Source organism: Podarcis pityusensis (genome assembly GCF_964106645.2).
Source record: "Podarcis pityusensis genome assembly, chromosome: 3".
NCBI lineage: Eukaryota > Metazoa > Chordata > Lepidosauria > Squamata > Lacertidae > Podarcis > Podarcis pityusensis.
The window spans coordinates 36,018,628-36,045,278 of record NC_138026.1 but is presented as its reverse complement, the minus strand read 5'-3'; the positions used below and the strand labels follow the sequence as shown (position 1 = coordinate 36,045,278).

At 39.6% G+C, this 26,651-nt stretch overlaps 1 protein-coding gene across 5 annotated transcripts in view; it reads right to left on the bottom strand.

Annotated features, from left to right (window-relative positions):
• ADGRB3 (adhesion G protein-coupled receptor B3) overlaps window positions 1-26,651 on the bottom strand; it is a 461,010-nt gene that overhangs the window by 428,999 nt on the left and 5,360 nt on the right. The window lies entirely within an intron of this gene.

Sequence of the window (26,651 nt, the reverse complement as noted above, 5' to 3'; positions counted from 1 at the left end):
ACTATTGCTCCATCTGGCACAGTATTGTCTACTTTGTCAGTGGCTTTCTGGGGTTTCCAGATATGGTCTTCCATCACTTATTTATTTCTTCAAAATATTTATATGTTGCCTGATCATGACTATTAATTATTATTATTATTATTACTTACAACAAAGGGCTTCAGATGAAGAGCAAATTGTCTAGGTAAGTTCGTATTGCAGAGGTGCACCAAGAGATACTGGGGTCCTCAGCCTTATCAGAGCAGCTTACAGCAAACGTAAATTAAAAACACTAATCATAATTAGGGCTTGCAACAAAATATTGCAGCATGGAATGTTCCTGTTCAGTTTGCAAATTGTAGGGTCCCCCAAAGTCTGCTGATACCTCCATCTTGTGAATAGATAGTGACTCTTTGGCATACTTAAACATCCACACTCATCTGAACTTCCAATATAGAAAGGATAATAAATCAACAAAACATATAACGACAACAAAAAACTGTATCCCAATTACAGCAATTTTAAAGCATTATTTATTTACTGTGTCATTTAGCTGGAGATACCGGGGGTTGAACATGGGACTACTTACATGTAAAGCATATAATTAGCTCCCTTTGCCACAGCAACATGGCCCCAATGCAAATCACATTCCTCCCCAAGCTGCTTTTAACCAAAGCAGAGACACAGACAGACAGACAGACAGACAGAGAGATCACGGCTCTTTCACATCATATCTAGTTTGGTTCTAGGAGTTTCATAAAATCAATTTATCCAAAATATTATTTGAACTAAAACTTCTCTAAGAGCTCATGCATTTGGCTATGTGGGGTAGACTATTGCATCAAAAACTCATGAAATAACGAGCCTGTTAATATCTGAGTTGTTACAGCATTCTTTGTTGCTATGAAATTATAAGCAGTATCACTCATTCACTTTCTGAGCCATTTTTGTCATGACTGCAGACCAGGAATCCCCAGAGGCAGAATTCCATAATGATGGCAGTCCCAAGGAGGAGGTTGACCTACTCCCTTGTCCCTCTCATGTTGAGCCACAGTCACTGGAGCCAGCATCTCCATCCCTGAATCCAAAAGAGACTCCTCTGCAGCCAAGCTCTGCTGATTGGTTCGCAGTTTCCCTAGAGGCTCAAGAGACCACTGAGAAGAAACTATCTCTTTAACTGACCAGATGCAATATACATGGGGTGAAACTTCTCGCCATCAAATACTTAAGGTAAAGGGACCCCTGACCATTAGGTCCAGTCGCGGACGAGTCTGGGGTTGCAGCGCTCATCTTGCTTTACTGGCCGAGGGAGCTGGTGTACAGCTTCCGGGTTATGTGGCCAACATGATTAAACCGCTTCTGGTGAACCAGAGCAGCACACGGAAACGCCGTTTACCTTCCCGCCGAAGTGGTACCTATTTATCTACTTGCACTTTAATGTGCTTTCGAAGTGCTAGGTTGGCAGGAGCAGGGACCAAGTAATGGGAGTTCACCCCGTCGTGGGGATTCGAACCACCGACCTTCTGATCGGCAAGCCCTAGGCTCTGTGGTTTAACCCACAGCACCACCCGCGTCCCTTTTATCAAGTACTTAGCCTGGCCTATAAAAACCTGCCAGTTGCTCCACAGCAGTGCTTGTACATTCTATTTCAGCTTCAGGGTCACTAATGTCCCTCTCCAAGGTACTGATCTTCCCTTGCTTTGCTTTGCCTCAGCCTTTGGGACAATTATCCTCCCTTCTCCTTGTGCCATTACCTACCCACGGTTGTGGGCATGTTTATGGATTAAAACATTTATTTTGTGCCTGTATCTTGCTTTCAAGCTGTGGTGTATGTTGTTGTGAAGCAGGATATCACAGCATCCTTTAGTGTACTGACACACTGAATTCATTCATGTTTGCACACCTTTTTTACTCTTATCTCTTGAAAATAGGGAGAAGACTTAAGACCCTGGTTAAAATTTAGTTTTAGCCAGAAGATCAGTCAGCCATGTTTTCTTGGTCAGAAGATCTAGACAGATCATTTATGTAATGGGTAAGCAGTTTAAAAGAATTAGTGTTAGTGTTCAAAGAATTCCACAACAGGGTAATGAAGACAAATTCATCTAAGTATTTATTAAACACCGAACGAGCTGCCATTGATCACAATTCAAGCCACAGCTCCTTTAAGCAGGTAGTACGGTTAATTAAAAATAAGCCTAAAGCTAAAGCTTAAAAATCAATTTTATTTACATTTTTAAATGAAATACACTGCTTGAATCTAATGGAATGGAACAGCCTAGTAATTGTAATAATGTCCATTGCTGCAAAATATTATTGATTCTTGCAGCTTTTATAATCTAAACAGTAACAGCAACCTAGTTTTAGTTTAACATTTTTAAAGGAAATACGTGAAACAAAGCTTATTTTTACGAAGCTTAGTTAATCACATTAAAGAATAGAGAATCTTAAAAAGGGGGGGGGGGCTATTTCTAAATAAGAGTGTTTCCTTCCATAAGGTGGGCTACCCAATTTTCATTTATTCCCCACCATCCACTTAAGGCTCCTATCCCTTCTGGAATCTGATCTTGAGGGTTAGAAGACTCTATGAAATACAATGGTATATGGAATGAGTGGCTTCATTGGGCAGCAGAGACTGGTTAAAATTGGGTGTCTGGACTTGTGCAATCAAGTGGAAATGCTCTCTGTTACCTCAAAGGCACCACTGTATACAACCAGTGAATGATAACAAAAATAATAGCAATCACTTCTGGACACAGCAGTTCAAATGTGTGGCTCCTATGCAGTTTATGTGCCTATAATTATTCCTTCATTTTCTTCAATGGAAGTGATCCCTTTCAAAGAAATGACACTTTCAGGTAGAAGGAAAGCACCTATGGATCTGCCCTTAAATATCCTAGAACTCCACGTGTGTATCACAGTATAACGGAACAGGAGAATTTCATTTTTCTGACCCAAAATATTTTAGTGAAACGTATTTCTCCAAAATATATGTGTGTGTGTGTGTGTGTGTGTGTGTGTGTGTTGATACTTGATAAGTTGATGTTCACAAGCTGAAATAAGACTGAACAGTAAGTTGAAAAATCTGTGATGTACAATTAGAAAGACCTTGGAGAACACATATTTATAAAGATCACATAGCACAAAATATCTATCAGATAATTATTATTTTTTTATGTTGCAAGTATAACAATGATGTTTTTCAGGGGGGGGACACCATTTGCATGTTGACTGTCTTCATGAATAGGTATAATGAAACTGTCTTTTAGGAAAACTACAAGTAACTCATCAGATCCTGCTAAAGAAGCAGATGGCAGTACTGATTCAGTGTTTGTATCTTATCTCTATTGTTCTCAAAGAATATAAGTGAAATATGACTTTTCTGAGAACCAGAGAGCTCATCAGTGAGCTACTGTGACACATACTACATTTTAGCTGATTTTAACTTTATTCCCAAAAATGCAACTGCTGAAATACAGATAGCAAAAGTTTTACACTTAGGAAAGCCTGATAATCATGCATCCCCATGCATTCCCCTCATGCATTTCCTAATCCCCTGATTTTATCATAATGTAAAAAAATGTGATTTTGCCCATGCACACAAATTTCATGAAACATAAATGAGCTTTCACATCTTCTTATAAACATCCAAGGGTATCTCACTGAAAATTAAGCTTGGATTTATTTGCAGAAAATGTATGCAGTGTAATGCAACTCCCAGCCCTCAGCTGCCTTCTTTGATTTGAAATAATTTGCTCCTTGGACAGTCTTTCCTGCTACCAGCATTGACCTCATAGTCTTCATCAGAGAGAGGAAGCAGCAGGATAAGACATGATCTCCAACTTCTCATCCCTTTGCATTTTCTTCTTGTCACAGAAACACACATTTCTCATCTTCTTTGTCATTCAAGCTCCATTACATTCCCTGGCAACCTTCTCCCTTCCCCATCATTCTGTCTCAGAATGCCCTTTCTCTTTGCTTTATTTCTTTCCCTATCTTATATAAAAAGCTTCTCTTTGCCCTGCCTGCTTCCCATGAGAATAACCTTCTGTGCTGCACGATCCATACCTCTGATTGGCAGTAGTGGGGTTTAACACAGTGGTGGAGCCAACACCATGTCCACAGCCCCACAACTCAACACTGCCCAGGGCAGAAGGTATGGAGGAGCAGGAAAAGAAATGACAGCTCACTATGCCTGTTTGCTGGTGCAGCGCAAAGACCTGGGTCAGACCCGACACCATGGCATCATGTATGCAGGGCTGGTTCTAGGAAAGAAATTTCAGTATCACTCCAGCTATCCAGCAAGCTATCCAACCACTGGTAGTTAGGAAGCATTTCCAACTATCCTGCAGTGTGTGTTTTTTATCTGGTAATTTTTGAATGCCTTTATTCTTGGCTTTCCCTTAAAGGTACTTTTGGAATACTGTATTTCATGGCTTTATTTTAAATGCTTCAAAACAATTGCCATTTTATCACACACAGCCTCACATATCATTTTCTTTTCTTTTCTCTAAACCAAATTGGATTGCTGTACTCTGAGCTGTGTTGATCTAGTTAGAGAAATCATGATTTTGTAATGTACTTGTACTCCACTCCAAAAAGTAGAATGTTTTAAAATTAAGACTAACCAACTCAGGAAAAGGAACCCAAGCCCCTTTAAGGATGAACTTAAAGAGTGAATACATTTTCTCCTCTTGCACCAGTGCTTAACCATACTCCCTAGTCTATCAAACAGAAAACACTTAGTTTTAAAAGCATTCATAGCATTTCCAGCCCCTCCATAAAACACAAACTTCACATATGCTGGGAAGCTTCATGAAGATCATCTGACAAGTTAAAATCAATTTAACTTTTCCTCATTTAATAGTTTTGATAGGTGTCTCATAATTATAAGTAGTATAAAATGAAAATGCTACGTTGTTCAAAAATAAAAATAATGTCGAGTCCTCATGGTCATAACAAAATGAGCTTTCACAATATGTTTATGCAATAGCCTTTGCTGGACTATAACTGGTGAATGACAACTGGTTTTGTTTAGCACCAAAGGATTTTACTTAGCCATTTACTCCCTATCAGTTCAGAACCCTGTAGCACAGTAGTGCAGAAAAAAAAATAATTGGTTTGAGATTGCCTAAAACATAAATACAGCTCAATCTGCATCAGGAATAGGAAACGTTGATCATATACTCAAGACAAATTGGTAGAGCTCACAAGATTTCACTGCAAGAGATCTGATGTATACATTGTGTACAGATGACCACCATATACTTGTTAATGGTGTGAGGCAGTCTACACTTGCATTAAAGAAAAGTAAATATACAAATAAGGTCCCAGCTTCACTTCAGTTTTACAGTTTCTTCCTCATGATCAGAGAGAAATGTTTGACAGGAGAGCTAAAATGGGCTTTCAAGGCTAGCAGTGTAAAATCACACATGTAAGGCATATTGAACTCAGTGGGAATTCCTCCCAGGTGAACTTCACTTCTGTAAACCACCGTCAAATCAAAAATGGTAAAGAGCAGCATATAAATATTTTAAATAAACAATACCAACCTATAGTACCTTAGGCAATCTGTTATTTCGTCCCCTTGCGGACTGACAAAGCAAACAAACAACCAGCCAACCTTGGGTATTCTAGTTGAATATACTAACCTATAATTTCTACACATGAAATTAACTGACCTGCACAGCCAGCGAATAGTTTAACAAACACTACCCAGTTAGGTTCCTAGCAGTCTTTTCTCAGGGAATCCCATGTATTGGATTCAGTTCTTCCTGCCAATTAAACAAGTGTCAGAATTGTGACAGCCTCTCTTGCAAGTGTCAAATAATTAAATTTGGACTGGAAATATTAAAATGTGCTTGATAGCATAGAACGTTGTCCTTTTATAAGCAAGATGATATATCCTGTAATTATTTAAACCCAGTGATACAAGTGTGATTAATAAGGATCATAATCTATTTAATGGAGACACCTTTTAAGTGATTTACAGACCAATCCCATGCATCAAAAATAACTCCCCCATGTTCAGGGGGTGCATAGGATTGTGATTGTGCACAGGATTACATCCTCAATGTTGCTTAGGTTTTCTTTATGCTAATTTTGTTATTTTGCTTCTCAGTGAACAGCTTCCAATGCTGCAGAATGAGCAGGAAGCAGAATTAATTATTTCAGCTCTTGTCTGTATGGGTCAGTTTGCTTTTACCAAATGAACAGCTGCAATGTGAGAAAGCTTACAGCAGTCCCACTTCAGGCACCTCCATCTACATGCCAAACACATTTACACGAATGCAAAAAATATCCACTTCAATACAACTGCCCCCCCCAAATAAGAATTATTAAGGACCGTAGATGTTGTGCTTGTAGGAAAAAAACATACCAAAATGATGCAAATTGTCATGGGTCATTCCGTTTATATCGATTTCACTGCATGTAAATGTGCTCAGAGGTCTGTGTCTTTCCAGCATGTAGATACTACATATAAGCCCAGCAAAACAGACATGTGGTTATCTATTCTTGACTTTCATGCTTATTCCTGCATTGAAATCAGGTAATGTTTGAAGCAGCTCTAAGATCCTAGAGTCTTCTCCAAGATCAGGAAACCTGAATACTATGCCATTCTTTGTACAGCATTACTGAGTAATAACGCATTATCTTATGTTAATCTACAATTCCTATTATGAGGACAAAAGGTGTCCCAATTAAACAGAGCTTCCCAATTAACGACAACACTGATAATCTGACAAAGAGGAAGCAGAGAGCTGTAGTATGAAGCTCTGGGGATTTTCCTGAAGAAGTCTTAGTGGCTGTCTAATGAGAGCAAGGGCAAATGTAATAGGAAGCTAAAGCTGATTCAGCCCTGGACACTTTATATATCAGCATTCAATCGGCCCACCCTTCAACACTCTTGCTATGAACATGAGTTTGCACACACCATTACTGAGATGTGAATCTGTGAAGAAGCTTTGAGGCAAGTGAACCAAGGATCAAAAATTTGGGGGTGATGGATACCTTTCTCTGTTTCCTATGCTCTCCAGAATTCAGTTAGCAGGTTGAGGTAGGGCACGGCCTAAAATAAGGCTGCACAAGCGGTTGCCTGGGGTGCCTAATCATGCAGGTGCAATTGCAATAGTTGCAGGATTTTAATTTACCCACATTCCCTAGAGACATAATGACTAGAGGAACATGTACCACCTGCCTGGTTTTATTTGAGATTTCCATTGAGCCTAAAGCATTCTATTCCACTGAATATTACTTGGTATAGGAATGGTGGGTGCAAGAAAGGTGACAATTTAACCATGTTTACTTTTTCTGAAACCTGAGGCATGTTTTGTGTATGATTTTTTTTGTGGGAAACCTAGAAATCCACCAAGTGCCTCAATGCATGCAAGTGTTTAACCCCCATTAGGGATTTTTATTTTTAAGCATTATTTAATAGTCCTGATTGCTGGTATGAAAGAGTGGCTAGGGTGTGTAACAGAAAGAGTGCAGTAGAATTTTAAAAGAAGCAACAACTCACTGTTAACTAAGTTGTTAATGATAGGGATATGACGTTTAGATCTGCTTTTAGCAAAAATGGTTATTGCCAACAGCTTTTATAAGAATTATTAAAATGTTGACATTTTAAATTATATAGATTACATATCAGTGAAATCATGCTTCTGCTTTTAAAAAATACCCTGGTTTAAAATGGCGTAGAAAATATAAGGAGTCGTTCATGTACTTTAAAAAGCATAGGAATTGATTTATAGTGACTTAGCACATTCCACTAAGGAACAACAATATTCAAGAGATGCAGAGTAATGAGGGAGATAGCTCAATCAGTAGAGCGTGAGACTCTTAGGGTGATGGATTTGAGCCCCACATTGGCTGAAAGATTCCTGCATTGCAGGGGGCTGGACTAGATGATCCTTGGGGTCCTTTCCAACTCTACAGTTATATGATTCTATGACATCCAGGGATTACTGGACAACAGGACCTCTACTGGCACAATAGAGGACCCTGTAGAGCAAATCTGAGGAAGCATAGGGGACAGAGAAGTTGGATATTGTCCATGAAGACGATATTGCACGATGCAGAATATCACCCCTCATGTTGTTAAATTGTACATATAGATATGAACAGTGATATACGTATCTGAGACACATGGCTGAAAAACTAAGTGTTCTTAGATCTAGTTCTCACTGAGGGGTAATCCTGTATCTGTGCTGTACCATTTAATAATATATGTAGGGGCTCATATGATGAAGGGTTCTGAGATATATAGTCTGTACACATAGAATCCCCTTCATGGATCACTGCCTTGTCGTGGCAAAGCAGCTTGAATAACTCCAAGAAGCTAGGAGCTATGGCATGCAGGGCCACCCAAGACGGACAGGTCATAGCTGAGAGTTTAGACTAAATGTTATCCACCTGGAGAAGGAACTGGCAAACCACTCCAGTATTTTGCCAAGAAAACTCCATGGACATAAAAAAGGAGAAGCTTTGAAAAGAAAGTGAGAGTTTCCAAGGCATTCACTAGTTCATGGCATCACAGGGAGTCAAACACGACTAAGACGACTAAACAACAACACATAGAATGCCATAGTTCTAGAATAGATTTAAGGGCAGGGATACTTGTACTAAGGAATCTACTCCAGAGAATTCCAGTCTGAAGTAGTACAGCACAGACACAGGATTACCATGTCTGAGAAAAACTAGGCCTCAGCTGATGGAAAAATGACGATACTTTAAAAATAAATAAAACAAAAACAAAAACCAGAAGACCACAAATTAAGAACCAACTTTGATGATCTTGATTCCACCCCCCACCCCCCGCTGTGCTCTTGGTGTACATAAATCAGTGCACATGGCTAAAATTCATACATACAAAAATCTTCCATTATTTTTACCTGGGTCATGTATAATCCTTTTATCTGCTGAAAGGATTTTCGTGTGTGTGTGTGTGTGTGTGTGTGTGTGTGCAAAATTCATTGACTCTGTGATTTTGCTATTGACTTGCATGCTTTTAGAGGAAATTAAAGTGCACTGAAGCCTCTCTGCCATGCAGTTTTCATTCTGACTAGTCTATAATTTATAAAGATTATTGGAATACTATTTTATCTGCTATTTCTTTTCTTTTCCTTTTTAGTTCTCATCACATACACAGAATTAATAGATTTCTAAAACACATTATAAAAAGAATGAGAAGAGAGAGAGAGTGAAATATCATTTCTTGTATATAACAGCTAGCTCCATGTGCCTAAAGGAGCAATTCTAAAATGCATGATCTGTAATCATATCTCTGGGACATAGCCTTGCCTTCTGACACGCACATTTGGCTCCCGAATAAATGAACAGCACCCATCAGCAAAAGTGGAAGACTTCTCTGATGTTTGTTTAATACAAGTAACATTTGTAGAGACATCAACAGCAGTGGGAAATAATCTCTGGCCATATTTTTTAAAATAAAAAACAACAACAACAAAACGAAACAAGAAACAGCTCCTTTCTTTCTTACACACAATGTTGCATCCCCAAGAAAGGAAGAGGATGTTTTCATTTAGGGCAGATTGGTACATCATTATTTTGAAGTAAGACCTCTGGCAAAATCTTCACAGCGTGGTGTTCAAAACAGTTTTGACTGATGAAAACCTAGAAGCACAATGCTATGAACTAGAAAATAATTTAGAAATGAGGCACAATTATTGCTCTGCCACAACATTCCAATCCAGATTGAGAAATCAATGGGTTCAACCATGCCTATTGGAGCAATACAATGGGTGGTCTGAAAATGCTGCATTGGCGCGGTAATAAGGGTCTGTGCACTGCACACCAGATGCAACATAGCATCATCCCAAGTTCGTGAGTGGGACAAAACTGTAAGGGCAGCACTGCTTGATGTCTAAATTGAGATATGCCAAAGCTCCAGTGGCAGCCATATAGGGTATGTGGGGCATAAGATGCAAACTCAGAAGCCTTATTAAATTATCATGCTCTGCAATTTTGCAATCATTTTGTTGGGTTTTTTTTAAAAAAAGTCTAAAGCTCACCTGCCAGTACCAATCAGAGAGGCCCATAATGAGAATTTCCCAGTATGCATGTCTTACGCCTTCTGACTTTCTGCCAATATAGCCTAATATAATGTTGCCATGTTATTACATATAAATATGCATACATAATTTATTTATACTTTTAATATTTGCACTTCATATTTCTGCTTCACGTAATAATTTTTCCTCTCCTGTAAGAAGGAATGTCACTGGATACGAAACTAAATTGAAAGAGGGGCATTTTGGGGAATGAGATGCCTGATCAGATGGCTAGGAAGCCTTTGGGACAGAAGGACACTGATCTTGTGGTGCCACCGCCCTTTCCGGAAGTTAAAAGCGGGTTTAAACAGTCTTCATTAAGTGAAAAGCAGTGAGAGGTGGGTTCTATGAGTAGAAGAGTATTGTACTTTGGCCCACCATTGGTTTTTTGTTTTTGTATTTTCAAACTGAAGAGTAACAGAGACAAATTAATCTGTTCAGAGTTCTGATGGAGCGTTGTGCTCTTCAGAGATGAGACGATCAATTCTGAATGTTGTGAGGTTTGTTGAGTGGAGTAAATAGTTGTTCATGTTCTATGGGGTTGTTTAGGGTATACAAAGGGCCTCTCCTTCATAAGTTTAGTGCTTTGGGTGTTACAAATTTGTCTGAGGGTATTTTTTGGTAGTTTGGAAGGATACAAGGGTGAAATTTTAGAGAACCACTGGTTGCTGCTAAATAAAATAAAGTGATGGCTGATATTTTATTGCATTTATTATATTGTTATGCCCCTAAAGCATTCAAAGCTGTATCGTATTACTTGACCAAGCTGTTTTCTTGAATGATTTGCCTTTTTTAGTGAAAAAATACACTTCTATTAAAATGCATAATCTGAAAATAGGTTAGTGAAACTTCTGAACAGACTGGTTAAGGATATTGCTACTTATCTGACCTAGCTACTTCATCCCCTACTGGCTCTAGCTAGCTGCTCTCTGATGCCACAATCCAGGAAAAAAACACAAAAAGGCAAATTCATTGAAAACCTTGGAGGCAGAACTATGCAAGGTAAATATTGATTCAATTTGTATAATTTATTATTTATGCAATTACTTGTTTCCCTTGCTGCAAAATGTGTACTTTATTGGATCATATAAACAACTTGTATTTCAGACATTGTTTTACGATAAGACATTAAGGCTTTTGCTTTACATATTTTACCCACTTTATAACCTATGCTTAAACAATAAATTATTATTGAGTTCTGCATACTACAATGTAGCACCATTACAATTTTATACATGGTCATTAAATCAATCATGTTTCATGTCAAAGCTACTTTTTTTGCTTGCCAAGTTATGATCAATATACATTCCTCTTTGGAAGTAGCATTTCATTGAATGATGGGCAACATGTTTTTCTGTATACCTTTATGCTTCACTTCCCAACTTCTTCCCGCATTGCTATTCCACAATTATTTCTGTTACATACAACAGTGTACCTCTAAAATTAGAGTGAACTGAAAAACTTTGGTAGTAGTAAATGTACAGTGAGATTAATCTTGTGCATGATTGCCAAATTAATCAATTTTTCAGGTGACATATTATGCCCGTCTTTTAATCATGTAGAAATAAGCACCTCTTTTCTAATCCTCTACAGACGAATTTATCAGTTCTTCAAGCATGCTTCATGGATAAAGAAAACTGGAAGGAGGAGTTGGGAAACGCCAGCAAAAGCAGCAACTTACAAACGCTTATCATGATTGACTGCATCTGCATACACTGCATCTCCATAATTTCAGGTCTAATGTGCTCTAATCTGAACGATTCCAAGAGCAAACACAGTTTTCCTTAATAAAATATCTAAATATTGCAGAAGGCATGAGACATATTACACAAATGCACACAAATGCATGCACACAAATGTATACATGCCCCTGCCAACATGTTTGGGTTTTTTAGCCAAGATTCATGAGGGTGAATCCAATTACTTGGTCTCTTGACTAACAAGGCCATTGATTTCAGTGAGTCTACTCTCAAGATCTCTTAGTTGGATTCAACCCACGGTATGTCATGGAACAAATCATGGGGAATTAACAAGCAAGCAGTTAGGCAGAGCTTAAGAGTAAAACAGAAGGGCCATTTACAAAAAATGGACCAGTAATTATTTGGATAAAGCTAAGGGATGGTAGGGGACCAAATATCAAATAAGAAGCAGGAGGAAACAGATACTAGACAGAGACATTTGGGCCATGAGGCACTTAGACTGAATATGGAGTGTTCTTGACGCTCACCTGCCACACCTGCCCCAGGGGGAAGCCTGGGAGGGGCAGGAAGGCCTCCCTATTCACCTTAAGGTAGGGCCTAGGCGTTGGGACTATGCCTTGTTACGTCCCTTAAAATGGGCAGGGTTCAGCTCACCCAAGGTTGAAGTTAAGTTAGCACTGTACTTTTGTTGGCACCACTGATTTCAACAAACTTAATCAGATGCTTAGATATTTGTAGCAATTCTAATCTGTTCTAGTATTTTAACTTTTGCATGTTTTAAAGCATTGTTGTGATTTTTTCTGGATTTTACTGTTTTGTCTTTTATTTTACTGTTTTGTCTTTTACTGTTTTTTTTTATAAAAAAAATCAAGTGGTGTACAAAATTAAATAAATAAATAAATGTTCAGCAACACCTGGCATGCCAAAGGTTCCCTACCCTGCTCTATAACGATCAGTAATACATAGGTGGCTTCTGCTCCTCCATGAAACCAGTCAAATTAAGATTTGCTATGAAAAATGTTTCTGCTCACCAGCTGAAACAATTGGGATTTACCTCCCCTAACATAACAAGCAAAAAATCTGAAGAACAGCAGCAACATCTAAACCTTTCAACAATACTCTTCTGGGTCATTAGTCTTTTCATGATCCTTTTTTTTTTTTTAAATCAACACAGACAAGAGTTCGGAATTTTCTTCTTCAGTACAGCTGTTCCTACATAGGCCTTCCCTACACAGCCTTGCAAAATTAAGGGGGGAAACATGTAGAACAGCAATTATTCATGTGCGGTATCTTTTATAAAATGGAGAATTGGGTGGAATCCCAATGGTTGCCCTTGCACTCACAGGATGACTTTTGATACAGCAGTTGTGTCTGCTAACAGAAGAAGACAACAAATGGGGTTTGCCAATTTCCACTCAACCTGCAGCCCACCCTGCTGCTTCCATCCTGTTTTGTAGCATCTCCCAACTCTCTGGAGCTCATAGGTGTATGTGGGGGGGGGGGGGCTGCAAGAGAGAGAGAGGAAAACTTACCTCCTTTTGTCTTCCATGATTGATGCTTCATTGAATCAATAACCCTTCTGTGAATAGAAGGGCACTAACTGGATTCCACCCACACTTCTCTTAAAACTGATCACATCTTCATCTGTTGTTTCATTTAAGATGACATTTTATCTTTACATGTTATATCTTGATCATTTTTAGCAAAAGAAAACACTTTCAATAACAGATTGCAATGTGCTTTGGCAAATCTTATTTCCTGTAAAGATAACTTTTCTGTCAAAGTATATACAGATATTTCCACCAATGCTCCAGCAACATCTTATCAGACAACTGTCAGAGTTCCTGTCAATTTATACCTTGACACACATGCTTTTTTAGTCATGTGATCACTGAGTACTTTATGATGCCGACTGCCATATGGTGATCTGCCATTTTTCAGTTTTTTCCAGTTTTCTCCCCTTTGCCATTGCTCTAATTTTTTCTTTAGCTTCTCTTTTAAACCACAATTAATTCATCTATTTTCCTCTCACACAGTTGTTCCTCTCTGATCCATATTTTAATATGAAAGCCTTTATTATTATCTTAACCCCTTGGGCTAGCATACAACCCTCCCCACTCTTTCACTGCCTTATCTTTTTCCTGCAAGCTTTAACTGATTCTGAATATTTTTGTTTGTCTGCTTTGAATTTCCAGAGCAGGATTCAGCAGTGATTTCTTATCATGTCTCTCAATGCCAGAAGCTATTGGGAGGCATGGAAAAGCCAGGGTGAGATTCCACAGTAAGAAGCAGGCATGCAGCATGACTTTTGCTTCATTTTGGCTTACAGCAGATGATTTTATGTAAAAAGGATTACGTTTATTTCCTCTGACTAGGTTTCATAGAAAGAATGTTTAGAATAGCATAAATTTGTAATATAAAACTGCCTAAAGTTTTCTAGCATTCACTTTACACAAAAGCAAAACACATGGGTGTAGGATGTAAACAAACCTAATTACCTATATGGTCACCACTGAACAATGCCAACATCCACTAGGGTGTTCTTCTGTACAACCTTATTATTATTTAGGGAAAGCAGAACTTTTTTTAAAAGGATAAATATCCCATAACTCTAGATTTTTCTGAAGCAGGCTCTTAAATTCAGGGCAGGCCCAAGATATTTTGACACATGATGTAGAAACAGGTGATCTAATCATAGACCTCCACTGTCTTTTAGTTATTTATTCTTTGTCCCTCATAAGGGTCCTGAGGCTGTCTCCATCACTCTAATTCTAACAGCCTCTACACATATTTTTTATTCTCTTGGTGAGCTCTGGGCTATGAAACCTTACACCGCAATAAATTGGTTAGTCTTTATGGTGCCACACATCTCTTTGTTGTTTAAGCACTATTGTAAAACACTCCGTGCATTGATCACACAATACAATGAGAAATCTATAAATAATTTAGAATGAAATCAACTGCACGCCAGTTGAACAGATACAAATATTTTCCCTTAAATAGAAAGCTGCCTTGTACCAACTCAGGCCTATGGTCTTGCTCAGTACTACCTACACTGATTGGAAGTGGCTCTCCAGGGTTTCAAGTAGTGGTTTCTCCAAGCCCTACTGCTTAATGCTGGGGATTGAATCAATGACCTTCAGCATACAGAGCAAATGCTCTAACACCCTTGCAGTGGTTACCTGGGCTAATTACAGAATATGCAGAACACTTTCCAATTTTATCCCAATAATATCTGGTAATATATGAGCCCCCAACTGAGTCATAATAAAATGCAAGAAGGGATACTTGCAACAAGGGGCATTCTGAGAAAGCTTCCTACTGTATACCTAAGGGTGTGGGCACACAAATCTGTTATAGAATCTTTGAATCCTGAAGGATGCAACAGAATCTTTACACTGCAATCCCATACTTCCCCACTCAGAAATAAATCCAATTAGATTCAGTGGGGTTTACTCCCAGATAGGTGGGCATAGGGGTTGCTTCCCAAAGTCTATAAGCAGTTCCGGTTCTGTGGCATGTATGTAGGAACTGTAAGATAAGCCTGCTGGATCAGACCAATGGTCCATCTCTTCCATCTCACATGGACTGTCCAGGTTCCTGTGAGAAGCCTGCATGCTAGACATGAGCACAATGGCACTCTGCCCACCTGTGATTCCCAGCAACTGGTATTTAGAGGCAAGCTGTGTCCAGCATTGGAGGTAGTACATAGTCATCATGGCTTGTAGAGATCAATAGCCCTTTGCTCCATGAATACGTTTAATCCTCTTTGAAAGCCATTAAATAGGTGGCCATCACTGCCTCCTGTGGGAGCAAATTCCATAGTTTAACTATGCACTGTGTGAACAAGTACTTTCTTTTATCTATACTTAAAGTTCCAGTATTCAGAACTTTCTCCATGGCATGCATAATTTTATGAAATTCTATCATATCACTTCTTGTTTGCCTTTTGTCTAAACTAAACGTTCCCAAGCATTACGTTTCCTCATCAGGGAGTCACTCCTGGATCATTTTTGATTATGATCTTGGCAGTTTTATTTTCAGTTCCTTTCATAATGATCCCTAGCATGGCCTCCACTGTATATATCTCTCCATTCAGAGAACTGCCCATTTATTCTTACTCTCTGCTTCTTGCTCCTTAACCGATTCCTGGTCCACAAGATGACCTCTCCTCTTATTCCATGACTACTAAACTTACTCAGGAGTCTTTGGTGAGGCAACTTGTCAAAAGCGTTTGGAAAATCCAAGTACAGTATGTCAACCAGATCACCTCTGTCTATAGGCTTGTTGACACTCTAAAAAACAACAACACCCCAATAGGTTTGTGAGACAGGACTTGCCTTTGCAGAAGCCATATTGGCTCTGCTTCACAAAGCCTTTTTCTGCTTGCTTACTTTATCTTTAACAATACTTTCCCATCAGTTTCCCTCAGACAGATGTTAAGCTAACTTGCCTGTAATTTCCAGGATCATACCCAGAACCACTTAAAAAATAATAATAATAGGTGTTTCATTGGCTACTTTAAAGTCCTCATGTATGCAGGACAGGCTGATTTGGGACAAGTTACATATTTTTGTTAGAAAATCAGCAATCCCACATTTGAGCTGTTTGCAAATTGTTAGGTGGATGCCATCTGAGCCTGGAGATTTGTCAACTGACACTCTCCCTCAGTTCCTCCTTTCCGCAAACATTTCTTCAGGCACTGAGATCTGCATTATATCTTCCACTGTGAAGACAAGATGCAGATAATTCATTCAGCTTCTCCACAACCTGTTTCTTCTCCTTTAGCACACCTTTGACTTCCTTGTCATCCAAGGGTCCAGCCACTTCCCTAGATAGTTTCCTGCTACTAATGTGTTCAAATAACTTTTTGTTTGTCTTACTATTTTTAGCAATGTTTCCCCTCAAATTCTTTTTTAGCATTCTGTCTGCTTGCACTTTTTGTGTGTGCCAAAGTTTATTCTCCATTTTGCGCTCTTCAACACAAAGAATAAACTGAAAAATGTATTTATACACCATGCAAATATGATTATATTTCACATCAAAATCTTTCATTGAGAACAAAAAAGCATAACCAAAAACTTTAATTGCTAGTATATTCATAAGTCACAGATACATCATTTGTACAGTTGCACTCTCTCTTTTGTACAAAGACTTTCTCCACCTTGTTTTATATTTCCTGTTAGCAGTAAATACAAATAATGCCCAATGGAATACTAATGTGGCCTTTAGTTTATTGTAAGTAATGTAGATTTACAGAGGAACAGCTAAACTTCAATTTGAGATATAAAGAGCCACAACAACTTTGAATGTGGATGCTTTGATAGAGCCCATGGAGTATGACTGAATAAGCTTAATAAAGATTAATTCCCTTGGAAGAAAGAACTCTTCTCTGAATAAATTACTTTCTCTATATTGAAATGTTAAACAGATCATTCTAGTACAAATTAAAACTGAACACTGAACACTGCATTGCTGATATTTCTAGATGATAATATTAAAAATAACTTGGGAGAATAGAAAAGTAATTCAAAAACTTAATACAAAAGGAAAAATACTTTTTTATAGATTACTGTGCTGTCATTCAATATGTGAAATTGTCCAGGAATTTAGTGGCAGTTCTGTGTGCGTTATAAAACTCTGGTGTGTGAACTGGGAACGGAATGAAACCACCATTTTCTTCCCAAGTCCTCCCAAGGCTTTTGCATTCTCTCAAAGGAGTCAACTGCAAGCTCCCCCAGCCTACCTAAATACAACGCAACCAAGCACACTCTACAGTTGATGTCACTACTAACCAAAAGGAGTCATGCAGCAACTGTTAGCATGCTCAAGTTAAAGGAACAACACAACTAAAGATAGCAAAGTGACTGATATTAGATAGCATGAGTACATTACTTCTTCCTAAATATCTAATTACTATCTCTAGCTGTAATGCAAGGTTTCCAGCACATGATCCAAAGCATGCTTTCATCTGTGCAATAGACAGAATAAAAACAGTACAACCATGTTATTAAATCTGACAATCCTTTCCGAATGGATACAAAAATGCAATTACAAATATTCATCAGTTGCATTCTTGGCAGCATATTAGTAAATTTATGTAATATTTTTCAGCATACTGCTGTCTACATTTTAACAGTTCTATTCCAACATTTATGTTTATGGCAAATTAAACTGAACATTCATTCTCTTTTTTATTCTCAGTAAGATCATGTAGAACTAATGGCAATTAAACTTATTCCATATATCATCTGTATTTGTTTGGTCAACACAAAGAAATGCTCATTCAAATTTTGACACTGTACTGTTGAAATAATATTGACAACAGTAGGCAGTTGCAAATATTCCAGTGCTTTAGAAGGAGCTTTTCACTCCTTACATATCCTGAAAAAGAGACACACTGACTAGGATCTACGGTTGGCAAAGATTACTCAAGTTAGGATGAAACAGAGGGGCAGGGAAAATGTCACTGAAACAGCATGGGAAGGGCAGTGGCTGCAAAATGACTGATAGATTAAGGAGTTATCCAGAATGGACTGTGAGCCTGGCTGGAATTGCTACTTTTAAGTGGTAAAGAGAATTGGAATATCTTTGGCTCAGCCCTTGTTGTAACCTGCACAGTGAAAAACTATCATATTAAAATCAAACTTGCAAAACAGAGAATTGCTCTTTATAGCAACTGTGCAAACAACTAATGGTATTTCAGTGAATACCAGTGGGCTAGCCATGTTAGGCTGTGTAAAAATGTATGTAATTTCAGTAGTGAGGCTGCTGTGGAACACAGTCAGACACAACATTCTCTTCTAAACTGAGCCAACTGGGAAACCTGTTCTGCTAGGATGCAACAGAAGCTGGCTCTACATAATACTGATTGACTTGCTTCTGTGATGTCACAGATTACTTACAGTGGTACCTTGGTTTACAAATTTAATCCATTCCGGAAATCCATTCTTAAACCAAAGCGTTCTTAAACCAAGGTGTGCTTTCCCATAGCAGCGGGGGACTCAGTTTACAAAAGGAACACACTCAACAGGAAGCAAAACATGTTCTGCTTCCAAGGCAAAGTTCACAAACCAAAACACCTACTTCTGGGTTTGCAGCGTTCTTAATCCAAGTTGTTCATAAACTAAGCTTTTTTTAAACCAAGGTACCACTGTATTTCTTTTTTGCTTTAAAAACAGTGGGTGGAACCTAATTGGTGTCACTCTGTTGAAGGAGGGAGGAAACTTCCTGTGATTCCTCTTCCTCTCTGCAGACCTCTCCCATTTACTCCACAGCCTTGGAAACCCTATAGAGCAGCTGGGAGATTTCATGGGAGCTGCAGGAAAGAAGGAAGTGCCTAATATTGCCCCTCACCTTCTAATTACGGTATATGTCTTCTGGCAGCAGAACACCGCCAATGGAATCTTTCTTTCTTTCCTTCCACTAAATTAACTTTGAAATTGATAAGGATATAAATGACATTTTAAACAAATACAAGAGATATCCCATCTGAAGCTTTGGAGGAAGGGGGTGATGAATGCTAAACAAGCATTTGATTCAGAGTCAAGTACATCTGTTGCTTATGTAAACGCAGCAGAAACAACACTCAACACATGGAGAAAAATCACATCCAGTCCAGCTTCAAAGTACAACCATATGCAGTGATGAAAACAGAGCCCTAACACACTTTGAAGGAGGCATGGGGAACTTGTTGTTCTTGGACTGCAGCTCCCATAATCTCCAAACATTAACTTTACTCACTGGGGCTGATGGGAGTTCAACAGAGCTTTTCCTGCAAAAAGCTCGGGGAACAGAGAGCCTCTAAGCGCAGGCTGGTGCCTGGAAAGAGCAGAGCAATGGGTAAGTGTGGATAAGCCCTCAGAGAATGAGCTAGTCTTTCATTTCCCACTTCTGCATGTGCTGTTTCATATGCAAGAGTCCCCTACTGCCAACTCCTTCCCCATGACTGCCCTTCTCTCACTTCCGGAGAGCTGTGCTCAGAGTAGGCCTGTAAACATATGCACAAAACACAGACTGAAAGATGCCTTAACAAGTTTATTGTGGCATAAGCTTTTGTGAGCTAAAGTCCATTTCTCTAGATTCACTTGGATGCTCTGTAAAAGTGAAGTACTGAAGGGGATTAGAGGATTTCGTTGAATAAACGAAACACATGGCATAGAGCTAGACCTTATTCATGACCCAAGAGAATTTGCTTTTGGAGGGTTGGTTTGCACACACCCTGAACGTGATGTTTATCTTACAATATCTACAGTTTTGTTCTGACCCTGATGCTAACCATGAAAAAAAAGACTCAGTGAATGTGCCTCAGTTACTGTGTGTCAACTATTAAAGTTAATGTACTGGCATGCCTAAGAACATTGACTCTTAGGGTAATACAATGCAGCTCCAATCTAGCAAAACTATGATGGTGTTCAGTCAGTAGCATGAGCCAAAACAGGGCAGATCCAGGTAGCAGCATTCAAAACTTTGTTCCCTCAAGCCCTCTCCTGAAAAGTACCACAAGCTATGAGATCCCTGAGGATGGAATATTAATTTTCCTCCCATTGGAGTCAGTGGGAGAGGAGGGGAGGAATGTATAAAGGAAGAAGAAAGTGACCCACCCCCCAACTTTCTGCCATAGTCATAGCTCTGTGGCATGGCTTGTAGTGCTAACTCCACCATACGATCTCCCATCATAATTTGCATTAAAGCACAAATAAATTAACATTTTTTCCCCAATATAGAGTTACAACATGGAGTTACTCTTCAGTGAAGAGTATCCAGCTGTTTATATAGAATTAACTATGTTTGTTTCAGTCATGCTTTTTAACCCAACCCTTAAGAGGGAAACTATCTCACAATTAATGCCAGACAGTTGAATCGGCATGCATGCCCAAGGGCTTCAAAGTATCAAACCCTCAGGGTTATTAGTTATGTCCTGGAATACACAACATGTTACAGAATTGCAAGAGGAATGGGAGAACTTTTGGCATCAACTTCCTTAGCTCTATTGTGCAGTGCAATATATTTTGGAAACCAATTTGAGGTTTGTTTGCTTTTACAATCAATATAAGTATATAAATTTTGTGAAGTAAATAAAAGAGTTGAAACTGCTATTAATTTATTGTTTTTACTGATGCTTTAGTGATGTTGTCATGTGTGGTTTTTATATTTGTTATTATTGTTTCTGTTTTATTGTACTTTACTATATTTTTATTGCATTTGTTGACCTGAGAACATTTGTTGCAAAAGCAGGAAACAAATTCAACAAATAATGAACAGATAAACTATAATGTCATTATCAACCAAATAATAAGATAAATACAGAACATAAATTACAATAGTGCATCATTCAGCATAATACTCTTAAATATTGCCATCGACAGGCCTTCCAGGTGGAATGTAGTCATGAAAGCTGAAAATAAAAAAAATTGTAACTATCCTTTAAACTAGTTTTTCATAGTAGCAAACAGATCTCTTTGTTTGAACAAGTATCCATTTGTTGTGTACCCTAAGTCAATTGAAATGTGTTCAAAGCAGCTACCATTTCAAATACAGAGCTCCTTTTATGTTGGTGATATTAAACAACTTTAACAGAATAAAGCTAGAATTGGATTTGTTTACATAATGATGCTGTAGTCAGCATCAAATTTTAAAATAGAAGCTAATATAAAATTAGTCCTATAGGGTGCCTAAGAGTCGCTGCCCAGCAGTTGCCACACTGCAAAAGTTTCCTGGCCTTTGCAAAACATACCATATTTTTCTGTGTATAAGATGATATTTTTTCCTTAGAAATAATAGGCAAAAATTCCGGGTTGTCTTATACATGGATAGTAGAGGTGGGACGGGCGACTGGTGGCAGCAGGCAGCAGGAGATTGGCAGCAGCGATTGGGCGTGTGATTGGTTGCTATGGCAAGGCCTGCTGACGACTGGCTGCGGTTACGCCAATTGGACTTTGATTTATGGCAGTGGCGAGGCATGCGTGCAATCGGCTGTGGTTGTGTCAAGTGTGCAGGTGGGCTTGGGCGGCGAACGTGCAGACAAATTAGTGGCAACGGTGATGCATGCAATTTTCACTGGCAGGAAGGCTGTAGAGGGATTGGCGGTGGTGACCCCCCCAAGAAAGCTCAATAATTCTGGGCAATTTCCCCAAAAATTTAGTTGTGGTCCCCCAAAATAGGGGGGAAATATGGTATATACTATTTACAAATCCGGGAAAGAACATAGTATGGCTTCAAGCACCAGACCCGAAGTATATTGGGTCTATTCAGCTTCTATTTCAACCAGCCATGAATAACCATTTCTACTATCTTCAATAGAAATAACCAGTATATTGCATCGGTAAGGCATGTCTGTTCAACAATGGGGTCTCAAATTTCAGCAGCACCCTGTGTAACACCAAAATTTGGCACCCCTATGCCTCTTGTTTCCCATCTATCGCATAGTTGCAGTGTCCTGAGGTTCCACGCCCTGTGTAACCAAACTGGTCTCGCTCCCCTAAATCCGTCTCTGTGTTCAACGTGCTGAATTGCAATCTGGATTCTTATCACAAGCACATAATAGAAACAAACCTGAAACCTGTTGTCAGCGCTGCCTCAGGTCCTAGCTCACAGAGGACCAACGCCAGTTGCTCTTTATAAACAAAAGTCTTTATTGTGGTTCATTGTTGGTTTGACATCCGTGGCGCGCAGCGCTACGTCTGAGTCCTTAGACCGGCGAAGCTCCGTCTGACTCCTCCCCTCCCCTACACCAGTTCAAGACCCGAGCTTTGCTCCACCTCTTCCTCTCCTCCTTCTGCTCCTTTCTCCTCCGGGTCCTCCTGTCCTCTGGGGTTACCTCCTTCCTACTTTCTTCGGAGGCGGATTCTTCTGACTCCTCCCCACCCTTCCTGCGGGCTTTAGGACCTGGCTCCCAATCCGGGTTTTCTGCTGGCCCGCGCGCCTCCACATTTGAACTTGGCGCGCGCGCCCAGCCGCCTACTTTCCTCCTAACGGCTACACTGCTCCCCTCACTGCTTTCTCCTTCAGGGAGGCTGGCCGGACCTGCTCTTCCCTCCGCCCCCCCACTCTCTGACGGAGGCGTGGTCAGTCCAGCCTCACTCTCTCCTCCTGCAGGAGGCTCTTGTTTTAATCCTTGGGATTCTTCCCCCCGCTACGCTCTGGTGGGGAAGCTACCCCTGATTTCCAGCTGCCGCTTGGAGACTCCCCACTGGCCCCCCTTGCCCTGCCTCTGGGGGCCCCCTTCTGGGAATCCTCTGATTCGCTGGAGAGACTCATGGAATCTCTCTGATCACTGGCATACCCTCCTGAGCTCCCCTCAGATTGTTCCCCTTCGCTCTCCATCTCCTCCTTCCCCTGTGGCTCAGCCCCTGAGCCCATGACACCTGTTATTACACAGAAAGATTTTCAGCTTTCAAACTAATTTTTGAGGGACCATATACTAGAGAGTCAGAGTTTTACTAATATATGGTATTTACATGCTGCATGAATTTGTTAAACATATTGTTGATTTACTAATCTGAAATGTAAAGTGGATTTTTTTTTTAAAAAAGAGATTAATTATGGCCTCAGTTAGCATATCAACTGAACCAAACCATAGTTTAGAGTGTTTGGGCTCCTGGAGATGTTCAGTAGATGTTCACCACTGCCCCTCCCTAGTCATTTTGCTGCTGAGCTGCACCAAACTGTGCTTTGGCTTAGCATGTTGTCTGAACCCAGATTCAAGGTTTATCTCTCTTCGGACAAATCACAAGCTGCAACCATGGTTTCGCCTTTGCACAACACACTAGGCCAAACCCCAGTTTAGTGTAGTGCAGCAGGAAAACAACCATGGAGGACAAAAATGACCACAACCTCTGATCTGGGAGCTCACACATTTGCTTGTTCATGCTAAGCCATTGTGGTGTAGTGGTTAAGAGCGGTAGTCTCGTAATCTGGGAAACTGGGTTCGCGTCTTCGCTCCTCCACATGCAGCTGCTGGCTGACCTTGGGCCAGTCACACTTCTTTGAAGTCTCTCAGCCCCACTCACCTCACAGAGTGTTTGTTGTGGGGGAGGAAGGGAAAGGAGAATGTTAGCCGCTTTGAGACTCGTGAAGGGGAGTGAAAGGCGGGATATCAAATCCAAAACTCTTCTTCTTAACATTACATGCAAATGAGAGCTATGTTTGTTTATTTCTGCTTTTATTGCTGTTTCTTACCTGCTTTTAATCTTGTTGAAGAAACAGATGTGACATAATTTTGGAAAATAAACTAAATTAACTACACACACACACACACACACACACACACGTAGACTTAACCTTAAGGCAATGATTTTACTTCTTTGAAACGTTTATTTTCTACTGTAGAGTTCTCAAATTCCTTTGAACTCTTAAAAACAGAGTATGGAGCTAGACACCTTTTTCACAAGAAGTTGAATTTGATAGTTGATAAAATACAGTCAGCTTTAATGTATTAAAGTTTCACTGATAAACTTGAAAAACACAGAAGTATGAAAATGTATTTTGCATCAAGATCTAACACCATATAAAAGAAAACCTATCCCCTACAGTGAAAGAGATAGAAATAATATTTTATGTTCTAGAAAAGAACATGAAATCTTTATTTTTATGTTAATATTATATGTTTGCTAATGTCATGAGAATATTATTAATGACAAATAGGAGTCAGTGCAAATAAAATATAAGTGAAATTTAAAGTGAAATACATTCTCTGCATGCTCCATGACTTTCATGTTTTAAAACACGCTAATAAAATTCAGTTTTCACTTACTGTCCCTGTCTATTCTGCTTGGTACATTACCACAAGCACTGAGTCACAATTTCCGCCTACATTTTTTTAAAAAAACTAGGTAGAAACATGTATTTGGCAAATATAATTATCACCCACACATGTCTTCATTTCCTAAGTATCCCGTGGCTTAACTGGAATGGATGTTGAGAGAAGCACGTACAACAAGAGGAATGGCATCTCTTTTGCAATTAAAATTTAATTGCTCCCCAAATACAGCAGCTGAGAAACGACACTATAAATGCTCTTGCTGCATGGCCTCTGCATTCAGTGAATAACTGCTCCATCCAAAGCTCTGTGGGAATCATAAGCCCCAATTTGCCAAAGTGTGCTAGCTGTCAGACTAGCCTAGAACATTCAGGTCTGACTTCCTCTGGTATATGAGCATCTAGGTTGCCAGATGCTCCACTTTGAAGGAAGCTCCCCTTTGCCTTGCTCCTAAATATGACAGCTTGATAGATTATTGTGGATGCACATACTGTGTCCCATAGGATAGGTGTCAGAAACATCACGTTTAACTCTGTGGAATTCTTAGCAATAAAACACAAGGAGGTGAGAAAGCAATAATCTATACTTAGCAGCCTCTTCTACACTATGGAATTCCAAACAGTACTGCACCCCAGTGCTTGTGCCTTTTTGTGGGGAAACCACTAAGACCAGCATTTGTGGGAACTTCTTTTATGTGCTAACAAAGGATCTGGGCAGTCGCATTAGTCATATTCTCCCATCAATCCCAGGACTATCTTGATGCATCCATCACAAACACAACCAGCAAGCTCTGTAAATCCATCCACCTACCCTCCTTCAATTGTGTTAACAGCAAATTGCCCCACAGCTGCTGCTCTTCTACAAAGCTGGCCATTGGGGACTTGGGCGGGTGGAGGGAAGAAATGCTTGCCCCACCCCCACCCCCTTGCCATCAGGAATGGGTTAAAGCCCACAACAGCTCCCAATAACAATTACAGCCTTCAAATGCTAATGGGTTCCCATGTCTCTCAGACACTTTCTTCGGTTTAATTGTCTTAATAGTCAGCTTCAAGCATCACTATTTGGGGGGGGGGGATTTCTTCTTCTAAGGGACATTAATTAGTTTTAAATGATGTTAAATACCATCCCTGCCGTTACAAGGGCTTCTATGGGATCTTTACAAGGAACAAGCAGTTGAGTAATTTAAAATCACTTTGTCGTCTTTATCCCCAGCTGCAGACTGAATATGGAGAAACACTGACCTGAAGGAAATCAACAGCAAGCCTTGCTCCCTTACTACTTTACCCTGCCACCCCTTCCCCCGATCTCCTCCCTGCAACCTTCATCCTCCTTTAGCTTAAAGGGAGTTGAGCTGCTCTCCCCCTGCCCCCATCCCTTAGGAGTATCCTTGGCAGCTCAGCAGTTTGAGCAGCTTCAGCTTTTCTTCTCCCACACCACTCAGCCTTGGCTGCCCTTAAAGAAAATCCTCACAGAACAACGTGTCAATTTTGCATTCCTTCACAAAGGCAACTTCTATTAGGGAGACTGGGAGCTTGGCTCTGCCTCCCCATAGACAGAGAGCTTTGTGACCATGTAGGAACCAGGGAGAGAGAAAACATTTCCTGCATTACAATGCAACCTTCTCCAGCACAGGGACTACGTTAGGGAATGTCAGCCTATCTAACTAGATTATTTTGAATTTTAATCACACACATCAAGTGTTTTCTGTATTTATAGCTTAGTTCAATGACGTTTCTACGTTTGGTTGCCTCCATTCACATCATTCTCTGTAGCTTTCTGACCCTGATGCTTGTTTCCTTAAGATTTTACTACATCCACATTCTATCCCTTTTTTTGCACCTGTCCATGATCAGCCATGGTACAAAGGCATGCAGAAAGAAGTTATTGACAGCACAATCCTATACTCAAAAGTTAAGTCCCATTGAGTTCAATGGGGCTTACTCCTGTGTAAGTGTGTATACAATTGTAGCCTGAATGAATTTCTAAGTGGCTCTTAGAAATGTATTGATAATAGTCTCAAGATCTGTCATAGGTCAGCCAGCTATTTCTTTAAATAGTTGCTTCTTCTTAACATAGCTTGCTGCTTCGTTATTTAATTAAAATGCAATCTCCAAATCATTCATATTTCTTTTTGAGACTATGGCT